Source organism: Sus scrofa, chromosome X (genome assembly GCF_054392235.1).
Source record: "Sus scrofa isolate SSC_HxYL_T2T_F1_AM1 chromosome X, Sscrofa_HxYL_maternal_Yorkshire_Landrace_v2.0, whole genome shotgun sequence".
In the NCBI taxonomy this organism is placed as follows: domain Eukaryota; kingdom Metazoa; phylum Chordata; class Mammalia; order Artiodactyla; family Suidae; genus Sus; species Sus scrofa.
Genome location: NC_139401.1, coordinates 25446370 through 25459858, shown reverse-complemented (window position 1 = coordinate 25459858; position 13489 = coordinate 25446370). Strand labels below are relative to the sequence as shown.

General features: G+C 34.5%; 1 protein-coding gene and 1 long non-coding RNA gene across 8 annotated transcripts in view; one reads left to right on the top strand and one right to left on the bottom strand.

Moving 5' to 3' along the window:
* LOC110257768 (uncharacterized) overlaps positions 1–13489 on the bottom strand; it is a 575664-nt gene that overhangs the window by 52279 nt on the left and 509896 nt on the right. The gene's annotated exons all lie outside the window — the stretch shown is intronic.
* Positions 1–13489, top strand: part of LOC110257722 (uncharacterized) — a 476707-nt gene that overhangs the window by 407400 nt on the left and 55818 nt on the right. The gene's annotated exons all lie outside the window — the stretch shown is intronic.

The window sequence follows — 13489 nt, the reverse complement described above, 5'->3', positions numbered from 1 at the left end:
CTAAGGAGTTGCTCGATATATTTTTACCCCATCTTATACTTGATTGAATCTGCTGTACAAACTAAATGAAGATGAAATATCACCTTCTTTGATTATCACTAAATAGTTCACAAATTAACACTAAACTGCAAATGAGGGAATAATGTGTCTTTTTGAGAAAAACAGATGCTTTCTATTCTAAAGTACGTGTGATAACAGGGAGGGATAGATAATGTACAATGCATGCCATCTGCTGACTAATACAGAGTATTTACATAGGTAATTTCTTCCAATAACTACATTTGGTAAATGATTATCTGAATTAATATAACTACATTTGAACCACAAATTGGATCTTGCCATTTAAAAAAAAAAAAAAAACTTTTCTAGCCATGATTTCGCATCCCTCCTAATTAGGAAAAAAATGATAATAAAAGGCAGCTGCTCTGAGGTTAAATTCAATGGTAAATTTTCAAATATGCGAACTTTAATATGCAATAAATAATGAATAAATCAGAAAGCTTCTCCCTTTATCTATGTCAATTAAAGGAATAAAAATATATTTCTTAAAACCCTGTAGTGAGAGCCATAATCTCTGTTCCTGCTGATGCTTTGTGCTGCTTTACAAATCAGTTTGAATTAGATGTAAACAACATAATTGGAGAAATGTAATTTGTTGTATTTCTGTTTAGACACAGCAAGTAACACAGACAATTTTTAGATATTGTGTACAATTTATATTCAGTAGAAACAGTTTGAAAGAACGATAAAGCTTACGTATCTCTGTTTTGTTAATTTAATAGTTTAATCAATACGACTGTGTTAAAGTGTAAATCTATTTGCAGGTAGTAATTTCACGGACATAATTTCCATCCTTAAAAATAAATAGAATAAGAGAGCATTAATTTTATTTTTTTTCCTAACCTAAAATTTCACCCGCAATGATGGCCTCTGATTTACTGCCACAGATAAATCACACTTTGATTTTCCAAGTTTCATTTTCAGTGTTGTGGAAATTTTAACACAAACTTCATTTGATTAGCATATATGTTAATAGAAATTAATACCACCACCTACAATTAGATATTTGTCTTTATTGGAAGATTCCTGGGGAAAGAAGGTATTCAAAAGGCAGACAGTGACGGCAATTTGGGTCTTGAAATAAGGGAATCTCACTTTGTGAAGAATTAAACACCTTTTTCCATGAGGGTACTGCTCAATCTTCACAATGCAGAATAGTCTTACTGGCTTGAGGAATCAGGAGATGAAGTTTCAGGCTGCCTGAGTGGCTGGAAATTAAAAATGGAATTTCCAGAAAAGAAAGCCAAAGAGAAGCGAGCTGCAAAATCTGCACAGAAACTCCATTCAAATACTTGGCTGACCTTCAGACTATGCATATGCATGGGAGACTCCAGGAGCAACATATGGAAAGCTAAAATAATTGAACAGAGATTTCAGCTGCTGTCCATTTCAGGGAAGACAGAGTTTAAGTCCAGCAAAGGTAACTGCTTGCTACAACAAAACCTACACTGTTCAGGGAAAGAAAACAGAATCTAGAGTCTCTAACATATAACCCAAAATGTCTACTAAAGAATCAAAGTTTATTAGACACAAAACAGTGAAGTGTGACTCATGTTCAAGAAGAGAAGCAGTCAATAGAAATCAACCCTGAAATGACCCAGATAATGGAATTATCAAGCATAGATCAGCTATTAGAAATATGTTAAAATACTTAAAAATTTGGTCATAATGAGTACACTCACGAGAAATGTCGGGAGAGAAATTGAAGGTTTTGTTTTGTTTAAAGGACCAAATGGAAAGTCTGGAAATGAAAAGAACAATATCTAAAATGAAAGATTCAGTGGATGGGCTTAATGGGAGACTGGAAAAGGACAAAAAGGTTTCAGTAAACTTGAAGTTAAATCAATAGCAATTACCTAATCAGGAAAACAGGAAGAAAATGTATTAAAGCAAAACAGAGACTCAATAACTTGTGAGACAATAGTAAGTGGTCTAAAAGAATAGTGTGAGAAAATGAGGCAAGAAAAAAAATTTTTAAATGGCCATTTTTTTACAAATTTGGTGAAAAACATTTATAGACTCAAGAAGCCCAGAAAACCCAAAGCAGGATAATAAAAAGAAAAACATGCCTAGACGCATCATAGTCAACTTCTGAAAGTGAAACATCAACAGAAAATTTTATTTTCTCTAATTAATTGATTGATTGATTTTTAGGGCCACACCCATGGCCTATGGAAATTCCTAGGCCAGGGGTCCAATCAGAGCTGCATCTGCCGGCCTACACCACAGCTACAGCAATACCAGATCTGAACTGTGTCTGCAACCTACACCTCAGCTCATGGTAATGCTGGATCCTTAACCCACTGAGTGAGGCCAGGGATCGAACTGCATCCTCATGGATACTAGTTGGCGTTGTTACCACTCAGCCACAATGGGAACTCCAACAGAAAATATTAAAGGAGACAGAAAAAAAAAAAGCCAAAACATTATACATACAGGAGAACAATTAATGAATGATTACTAAGTTCTCATCACAAGAGGCTAGTTATCATATTTAAATTGCTGAAATGAAAAAAAATCTTTTAACCCAGGATTTTACATCCAGCGAAAGTACCCTTTAAAATGAAGCTGAAATAAAATCATTATTTAGAAAAAAAAAAAAGATTTGAGTTAGAAAAAATAAAGTATTTCTTCAACCTAAAGGAAAATTATACCATGAAAATTCAGATGTTAAGGATGAAATGAAGAGTATCAGAGAAGGTTAATATCTAGGTAAATGTAAAAAGTAACTTTTTAGTGCCATACATTTTATTTTATTAAATTTAATTTAACAGACCTATGACTGTTTAAATCAAAATTGAAAGAATAATCATGAGTTTCATAGAAATGTCATAGAAAAACATACAACAACAAAAACAGCAATAGGTGTAAATGGAGTTGGAAAGGCATACGGTCCTTACACTTCTTGTGAAATAGTAAAACATTATTTGAAATTTGACTGTGATAATTTAAAGATGTATATTATAATCTCTATATCCGCCACTAAAAATATCAAGAGATACTGTACAGCTAAATATCTAAATGCTAGATATAGCTAAAATGTAAATATGGAAGCAAAATGAAATCTTTAAAAATAGGTTATCCACCTATGAAGACAGAGAAAGGGGAAAAATACAAGCATGGAAAAGTGATATATTATGAAAACATTGGTCTTAAGATATTGGTATGACTACATTACTGTAAGACAATGAAGACCTGAAGTGAATTGAAAAATACACGGAATATTTGTGCAACAAAACCCACTAACTTGACTTAGTGGAATATATAGAACATTTATACCCATATACTATAAAATACCTGTTCATTCAAGAGCAAATGGAACAGACCATTGATTAAGATAGATCAAACTTTAAAAAGACTGAAACCTCAGGAATTATGTGCCCTGACCACAATGTGATTAAATTAAATTAGAAATCAGTAAAAATAATACTTTTAGAAAAGTCCCAAATATTTGGAAATTTATCAATTTACTTCTAAATACCCATGGGTCAAATAATTCAACATCTTTTTTCTTCAGGGAAATTCAGATTAAAAACATAATGTGATAGCATTTCACAAACACCAGGATGGCTAAAAACAAAAACAAAAATCTGACAACACACCAAATGTTGGAAAGTATGTGGCACAAGTGGAACTCTCTATATTCCTTGTGACAAATAAAATGGCACCACTGTACTGCAGCATATTTTCACATTTTCTTATGAAATTAAACATACTGCTATGTGACTCAGGGTGTCCACTAGATATTTATCTCAGAGAAAAATAAAACATACACTGACCAAATTTTTTTTTTCTTTTTTTGGCCACACCCATGGCATATGGAAGTTCCTTGGCCAGGGATGGAATCCAAAACGCAGCTGCAACCTACGCCATAGCTGCGGCAGTGCTGGATCCTTAATCCATTGTGCCAGGCCGGGGATCAGACTAGTGCCACCACAGAGACAATGCCAGATCCTTACCCTGCAGTACCACAGCAGGAACTCCCCCTTTTGTTTTGTTGATAGTTTCCTTCATTGTGCAAAAAAAAAAACCCATTTTGGTTTAATGTATTTATGTGGTAATGTATTAATCTATTTATTTATTTTTGTTTTTGCTCCTCTTGCCTAAGGAGCCAGGTAAAAATATATGTTACTAAGACTGATATTAAAGAGTTTACTGCCTATGTTGGAGTTCCTGTCGTGGCTCAGTGGTTAACAAATCCGACTAGGAACCATGAGGTTATGGGTTTGATCCCTGGCCTTGCTCAGTAGGTTAAGGATTCGGCGTTGCCATGAGCTGTGGTGTGGGTTGCAGATGTGGCTCGGATCCCGCATTGCTGTGGCTCTGGCGTAGGCCGGCGGCTACAGCTCCAATTAGACTCCTAGCCTGGGAACCTCCATATGCCACAGGAGGGGCCCTAGCAAAGGCAACAAGACAAAAAAAAAAAAAAAAAAAAAGAGAGAGAGTTTACTTGGTGCCTATGTTTTCTTCTAGAAGTTTTATGGCTTCATGTATTACACTGAAGTCTTTAATTCATTTTGAGTTTATTTTTGTGTATGTTGTAAGAAAGTGGTCATTCTTTTGCATGCACCTGTGCATTTTTCCCTTCACCATTTAAGCTAAGTGAAATAAGTCAGACAAAGACAAATATCATTATTTCACTCACATGTGGAATCTAAAAAAAAACAACCAACCAAAGGAACAAAAACAGATTCACAGATACAGAGAACAAACTGGTATTTTCAAGAACAGAAGGGTATGGGAAAAAAATAGGTGAGGAGGATTAAGAAGTACAAACTTTCAGTTATAAAATAAATTAGTAATGAGAATGTAATATATAATATATAAGCATAAGGATTATAATCAATAATACTGTAATAACTTTGTATGGTAATAGATGGTTACTAGACTAACGTGATCATTTTGTAAAGTATCTGAACATCCAAACACTGTTAAACACCTGAAATTAATATGATATTGTATGTATACTATACTTCAACTGAAAAAAAAAAAAAGCAACCACTTGAGGGCTCTGATAAATAGACAAAAGCAAGAAGATTGCAGAGGGGAAGTTAAAACGTGGTAAAGCAACTTGTTAGGAGTATCTTTATTTGGCTTGCTTCCCAAGTGTTTTTAGAGTCTCGCTGTATTTTTACATGCACAAAATGAAATCATATACAATCTATCATGGGTGTAGTTTATGGGGGAAAAAGCAAAGGCAAATTTCCTATGGTAGGATTAAACTCAAAGGTTGGCAAATAGGTGGATATCTCATCATTTAAATTTACTAACTTAAATTTTATTAAAAATAAAGTTTAAATAAATTTTTTCAAGTTATGGTTTGAACATATTTTTTAGTCTTCATTTTAACAACTTTTTCAATTAACCAAAAAGTTTTGGCTGTAACTGTGTTATATGAAAGAGTTCCTACTCTGGCAGCAAAGATAATTTAAAGATTTGGTATTCAGTTGATGTAAGAAATGCACATTTGCAAAATTTTATGAAGACTATGCTTAAACATATATTGTACTTTCTAATTTTAACAAAAGGAACTGTTTAAATATTTTATTGCATGTCAAAATCTGTTAGATTAAAATAAAATTAACTTGAAAATGTAATATTGCAGAAGATTAAAAATTCCAAAAACTCCAAGTAAATCCTAGCCCTTTTGGTTTTAAATGCTACTCTTTGTAGTACTTGGAAGAAAGTTGGCTATTTAACAGAATGATGAGTTACTCCTATATCAGAATCCCTGGAAATGCCAAAGTATAATTTCTAAATAAAAGCACAGGAAAAACATAAGTAAATTTAAAAACCAAATATAAAGTATTTAAATTTCATATAGATATTATCATTATTATTTTTTACTCAGCATCATGACCATAATTTCCTTGTGACTATAGCACTAAAATCAGTCTTAGTGAGAAGAGATCTTGAAAATGTGCTGTTTTCCTTGGAAGCATACAAATGTGTTGGGTCTGGAGAAAGCAACTGCCTTGATTTCTTGTATATTAATAGAGAGCAAACATTAAGATGCACATCATCATAAGAACTAATCATAAATTGTAACCAGAGATCCCAGGGTTGTGGGAAGATAAGAGTAAGAATTGAGTGAGTTTTTTTATGATTTGACCGAGGACAAGATGGAAGACAAGTTTGAGCAGATTAAATTCTAAAGTAATGTTTGAAAATACCTAGACATTTTAACTAATCATCATTATAAAACATATCTATATTTAATTTAGATACTTTCTAATGCTTGAAAATTGCATAGTGTTTTGATGCTATATTAGATGATGGTGATGAAGACTATGTAAGGCTATCCAACGTATTTTTAATTGTTTCTGATCCATGATGTATTGAAAATCACTCCCACTTCTCTATCAAACCTGATTAACTTCATTTGTATTACCAAGAATAGGAGGGCTTTTGCTTTTTAAAATCTAATATCCTTTTAAACTTAGAATGTGCTTTCAGAAAACAGTAATCAGCAGAGTTGTTTCAAATTCATTTTCCTTCATCCCTTTCTGTAACATCCCTAAAATCCTCTGAGATTCAATACCTCCAGGTTTGCATTTGGAAACCTCAAAAGCACTAGCCTCAACCTCTGTAACTTTATTTCTTTGCATCTCTCATTTATTCTGCTTTCCCTGGTGTATTTTTCAGATGCTGGTGCTTCATGTCTTTAAAATGCAACTAGATTTTAAAACCTAGCTCATCCCTCCAGAGCTTCCCTCAACAAAGACTTATAGAGCCACCTGGGATCAGTACAGAAGACATTCTAATAAAACAGAACAAGCTCAAGACTTTTCTGCATCTGAAGAGGGCCTATCAACCCTTATCACAGAAATCATTGTAGGGAAAATGGTATTAGAATTCCATGAGAAAAAGGGGGGAATGAGCCCCCTACATCAAAGAACTAGAAAATATTCAAAAAAGTAATACATGTAAATTAGATTTCAACAATGTACATAAATTAGAGGTGAACATAAAAGATGGCAGTAAAAAATTTTTTTAATTTCTTTTTTTTAATTACCTTTTTAAACTTCTTATTTTATGGCCACACCTGGGCCAAGAATTTAATCTGAGCTGCAGCTGCAATCCAAGCTGGAAACTGAGCCCACACCTCCAAAGCGACCTAAGATGCCACAGTCAGATTCTTAACCCACTGTGCCATGGAGGGAACTTCAAAAAATTTTTAATTTCTATGCAATGCTGAAACAAGTCTTGAAAACAGAACATTTAGTAAAAACATTTACTTGGCCCTTATGATAAAAGACATACAGATATCTTTTATCATAAGGGCCATATATATCGTATATGTCTCTATAACAAGAAATACATATATATGTATTTATATATATGTATTTATATATTTATTATATATGTATATATTATATATAGCCACAAGAGTACCAAAATAAGAAATAAGAGCATTTCTCAATTATGAGACTTTGATGTAATCTAATTCAATGATGAGCCTACAGAGAGTCTGCTAAATTTCTAAAGTCCTTTAATCCTCAAATTAAAAGCTGACAATCAAATTGTGTTCTGGTGAGTGAGTGCTTTATTTGCTTAAACTTTTAAGTTTTTAAAGAAATTTCAGTGTGTATGAAACTTTTTCTTTTTTACTCCCAGGCCTCATTCAAAAACTTAGCCATTTATTTAAAAAAATCTGCAGCATTTAAAATAAATCTCCATCTAATAAAAAACTTTGCATTTGCTAAAGTAAATATTTTCCTACATGAAATAAATTATTCAATCACTATGAAAGATATCTTCTTTGTGATTAAGGAAAAACCACAACAATATCAAGCTACTAATCTGTTAGGGCAATGCATCATCATAATGATAAACAAATTACTGTCCTTGGTAAATTCAATGAATACAATTTAAAAGGAGGACTGAAGCCAAATAGAAAGTACTAATAGAGATAAAGCAGGGAGTTAGCAATGTCCTTTGAAATTGAACATACGCAATTTCATTATCAGCCTTCCACGTTTTTAAGACTGATACATTAGGCACCATTCAGTACTCCAAGAGAAAACCTTTAAGGAGTTTTATAAAGTATGACTTGGCGTACCTAGTTTTAATGTGAATATTTATCATGACCTGTTAACATCATGCTTTAAAATCATCACAACAATAAAATAAAGCACATTGGTCCATCAACACACATTTATTCATCAACTACATATAATATGTAAGGCACTGTCAGAGTGTATTCTAGATCTCAAGTCTAAAATTTGTTTTATTTTCCTCCAAACAGGAAATTCTTCATAACGTTTTAGAATATCAGAAAACTCCCTAAGTTGGTAATCAAGAGATGTTCTCCTTTTTAATACTTATTACTGAAGTATATTATAATACATAAAAGGACATATTTCAAAAGGTTACACCTCAATAAATCTACACAAATATTTAGAAACAGGATCACACCTAGATTAAGAAACAGGACGGAGTTCCCATCATGGCTCAGTAGTTAACGAACCCAACTAGTAACCATGAGGGTTCGGGTTCGATTCCTGGCCTCACTCAGTGGGTTAAGGATCTGGCATTGCCATGAGCTGTGGTGTAGGTCGCAGATGCAGCTCAGATCCCGGTTGCTGTGGCTGTGGTGTAGGCCAGCGGCTACACTTCCGATTTGACCCCTAGCCTGGGAACCTCCATATGTGGCCCTAAAAAAATAATAATAAAGAAAAAGAAAAAAAAAAAAAGGAAACAGGATTACATACATCCCTGAAGCTCCTTCTCCCCATCAGTCATCCCACCTCTAAAGGTAATTACTACCCTTCCTCTAATACAATGTGTAAGCTTTACCCTGATGCACTTTATGTAATAGAATCATATGCTATGGGCTCATTTGTTACTAACTTCTTCCAATATTATGTGTGTGGAATTCAGCTAAATGTCTGCAAATAGTTATAGATTATTCATTTTCATCACTGTATAGTATTCTATTGTAAGAGAATGTGTGTGGGTATATACACTCACATGTATTTGGAAATATCAATAGTTTGGATTTGGGGCTATCACAAGTATTGATGCTAGGAACATTCTAGTGCATATGTTTTGGTGAATATGTAAGTAGACAACTTGGAATGGAATTGCTAGGTCATATATCCTTATTAATTTGTAAATACATTTTCAAAATTCAAAAGTGGGAGAAAACAATGTAGTGAAAACCAAATCACTTAAAACTTCACCATTTAAAAAAATACACAAAGTAAGAACTTAAGGGATCCAACTCTCACCTTTCTCTTACCACATTTCAGATACCATATTTAGCAATCTGATAGGACTCCTTCAGACTTTTCCCATGCTATGTAGAATTAACAAAGGCATAAAAGTTATTAAAAGTGACAGTCAGGAGTGAAATTCTACTGTACGTTAAGAGAGAGTGTTAATTTGCATTTCAAAAATACCTCATCACCAAAGTACAGGCAATATTTCTGACCACATCACAGTAATTGAACCAGGAAGCATACACCAGAAGATTGAGACGTTCTTCCTGTCTTCACCAGTAGATAGCCAGCAGCTCAAGAAATGAGTTTACTGACATTTGAAAGTGTTTTCAATGATCTCATAATCTGAACTGCTCCAAACTGTGATCTCTAACAGCTATAGCAAAGTTTTACAGTTTTATGGGTATTTATCATATAGGCATCTGAATGAAAGTACTTCTGATTCAAATTCTAGCAGACACCTTTCACCAGAAAAAGTAAACTTAAACTCATTATCTTTAATTCTGTTCATAACCCATTTAAAAGTTTTTTTTAAAAAATATTTAAATCCAAATATTTGGCACTATCTCTCCATGTAAAGACATATATCCACTGCAAAGAGACTCTTAAAAAACCCTCCCAAAACACCCCCAGTTTATTTTCTGATAGAAAACTTTAAAAAAATATCCCTACCACTTTAAATTTGCAAGACCTCATCATTCTCATCCTGGTTTCTTGCTTATAGAAAAAGCAGTTCTGTTTTCTCCCACTACATGAATCTTGAGCAATTAACAGCTCTTTGTTGAACCTCACTTGGTTCTCTCTATTCCTTGTTTTCTCTATTTTGAAACATTTTGAAATATCACAAGAAAATACAAGATCATATCTTACTCTTTTTTTTGGCCACACCCGTGTCACGTGGAAGTTCCTGGGACAGGAACATACAGCAGAAACCCAGGCCACTGCAGTGACAATGCCAGATCCTTAACCCATTGCACCACAAAAGAACTCCAATAATATCTCACTCTTTAATTTTAGATTGAAGTGCACATCTTTTGAAGCAACTTTGTGCTTTTAGATAAATTACTGTACAATTGACCCTTGAACAATGTGGGTTTGAACTGCCTGGGTCAACTTATATGCAGTTATATTTCGATAGTAAATACCATGTTACTACACTGTCCAAACTTGGTTGAACCTGTGGATGCTGAGTAACCAGGGATATGGAAGGCTGACTATAAATTATACATGGATTATACATTGTTCAAGGGTCATCAGTATTATGCAAATTGTTAATTCCTCCAAAGTACCATTAGACGTGTCTCAGTGTCTAAGATAAAGATCCCCTATCTCTTTCTCCTGAAGTTACCTGCACATGCAACTCTTAAAGTAAAATTCACATCTCAGAGTTTTAAAACCGATTTCCACTGAAACCTAATTGAACAGTATTTTTAAAAGAAGTACACTTTCCTTTACACTCACAATGTATTGAATGCTTACATATACCATACCTATTCCAATGCTGAGTATTTATAATCTTAATTACTCTTCACTCCAAAAGAGGAGGGGGAGCTATAAAATATATTATTATTGTGGTTGATATTCTTGTTTAATAAATAAAATAAGGCATTGTGAGATTAAATAACTTTCCTAAAACCATGCACTATCAAATATTGGGGCCAAGATCTGATCCCATGCAGAGTGACAACAAAGTTCACCTATTTAACCACCATGCCACTGCTGTTTCCCAGATTCATACATATGTCTGTATATTCAAAATACTCTAATTTATTCACTTCTCCCACACAGGACTCTTAAGAACAGTAAGAATTATCTTCAACACCCACAACCTAGAATAATAACTTTTAGGAAGCTCCAGTTTCCCTAGAGACTGTTTTTTGTCAAAACACTAAGTTTACATCATTGATACCAACTGAACATCCTGAGGTCAATAGCCCTAAAGGCATATTCCAAAGGAAAAGGGAACAGGTTAGGCATCCGAAGTCCAAGGGAAAGATGAGCAACTTGGAATTGATAAATTATTAAAGGGGAAGAACAAAATATGTCCGAGTTTCAGGGAAAGCAAGTATAAGAAAGATAGAAATTAGATCAGAGGAAGCAAATAAGGTAAAGAACAGATCATCAGTCCTTAAGGCTTAGAAAGGATGTTTCTGAACCTGCAAGACACCTACTTTTCCTACTCAGCCCCCCAGAGTCAATGTCAAGTAAGCCTATGTGAAGGCTGGTGGGAGGTAATCACATGCTCATGGTCTGTGTGGGTAGGCGGCCAACCCCATTTAAAAAGTTTTCCTAATGCCAGACTAGCATGGGAGCCCTGGAAAACAGGCAGGGACAAAGCAAATAGAACACTGTAATATACTTTCAGTTGGAGAATGGTGCAAAATCAAATGTCAGAGCCACTCCAGATAAACTTACCCTTCTTACCAGTTTTACATTGGACTGGCCCTGGGCAATATTCAGTGTTAATGGGATGACAATATAAATGGGATTTCATAAAGTTTAAGGATGTATATCTCTAAATAACTTGCTTACCTCTCCCCGCCCCACACTGCTTTTTCCCCTCTCCTTTTCTAATCAGAAATCAATTAAGGAAGGTAAGAAAAGAGGTGTAAAGGTGGAGAGACTGAATTACTGGGGAAGTCTAGAATAGATTTAGCCAAACAGGAGAATGGAAAAGGACTAGGGTATAGAGGTTAGACCTAACCACTGAACAAAAGCAGTCTATTCAGAGCAGCTGATCGCTGTGTCCAACCTGTGCAGTGTTCTAGGGCAAATTACTTCATAATTGTGTGCCTCATTTTCCTTATTTGGAAAAATAGGCATGTCAATGCTTTCTTCACAGGGTTATGAGGAAGTGAAATAAGATATGTGACACTATTTGGTATATCTTAGGCACTCAAAGATGTCAGCTGACTCAACTCTTCTTTCTCTGAACACTTACACAAATGTTTATATTTCTCTCAAGGCATAATTTACTTCCTACTTGCCCTGTAGTCATTTCTACATGCATTCTATCTCCTGCACTAGTGTGTAAGCTCACTGAGAGCAGGATATATGTCTGATTCACAAGTATCTTCTTTAGTTGGAATTTAGTCAATGTTTATTTGGATGGCTATTTTAAAACTAGAAAAGACCACTGAAAGACAATGTAGTGCATAATAATCAGGTAAGTAAAGGTAGGAGATGGAGATGTTCAAGGCAGGAGATATCTGGACATTCAATCCAGTAGAGAAAGAGCCAGAAAGTCCTTAAAAGTGACAGAGGGACCCAGCAAATGGACTGTGTTCATGGAACCAAGCAAGCCACTAGAGAGGGGCAACAGACTGGGTCTTAAGTTTGCTGCTCGAATCTAGGTGAACCAATAAAAACTTGAACAACAACAAAAAATGGACAACTAAAAAATCAAGTTACTCCGGGAAATGGGGAGAAAATAAGTGAACATATACATGATTTTAATGTTAGTAAAAAATAAATGCTTTGCAGAAGTAATAACTGTGAGGTGCCTTTTAGCGCAGTAGGTAGTACGTCAGTTTCATAGAAGCAATGACCGTGGTTCTAGAGTTAGTGAATTCTAGGTTTGACTTCAGTCAGTTAATAGCTATTTAATTGTGGGCAAATTATATAATTTCTCATGTATAAGATATACAGGATAATAGTATCCACTCGAGGGGAATAGTGAAGGGATTTTAAATAAGATAATTTATGATAAAGCACTTAGCACAGTGGCAGCAATATAGTAAGTACCCAACAAATGCCAGTTTTAACAATAATAATACTTATCATTACTACTTTCATTTTATAAATGAAAAATACAGAATCTGGGAAGATAAAGTAATTTTTCCAAAGTCATATAGAATTTAGCCCAGGTTGGACAGCCAGCAAAGCCCACATTGTTAAGAATGAGAGTAGAAGCAGGATGTTTGAACACATGAACAAAACAAAAGTAAATTCTTCTCTTCTTTTTTTTTGGCTTTTTAGGGCTGCACTCGCAGCACATGGAGGTCCCCAGGCTAGGGATATAATTGGAGCTATAGCTGCCAGCCTACGCCACAGCCACAGCAATGCCAGATCCGAGCCACGTCTGCAACCTACACCACAGCTCACGGCAACGCCGCATCCTTAACCCACTGAGCAAGGCCAGGGATTGAACCCGCAACCTCATAGTTCCTAGTCAGATTCATTTCCACTGTGCCACGATGGGAACT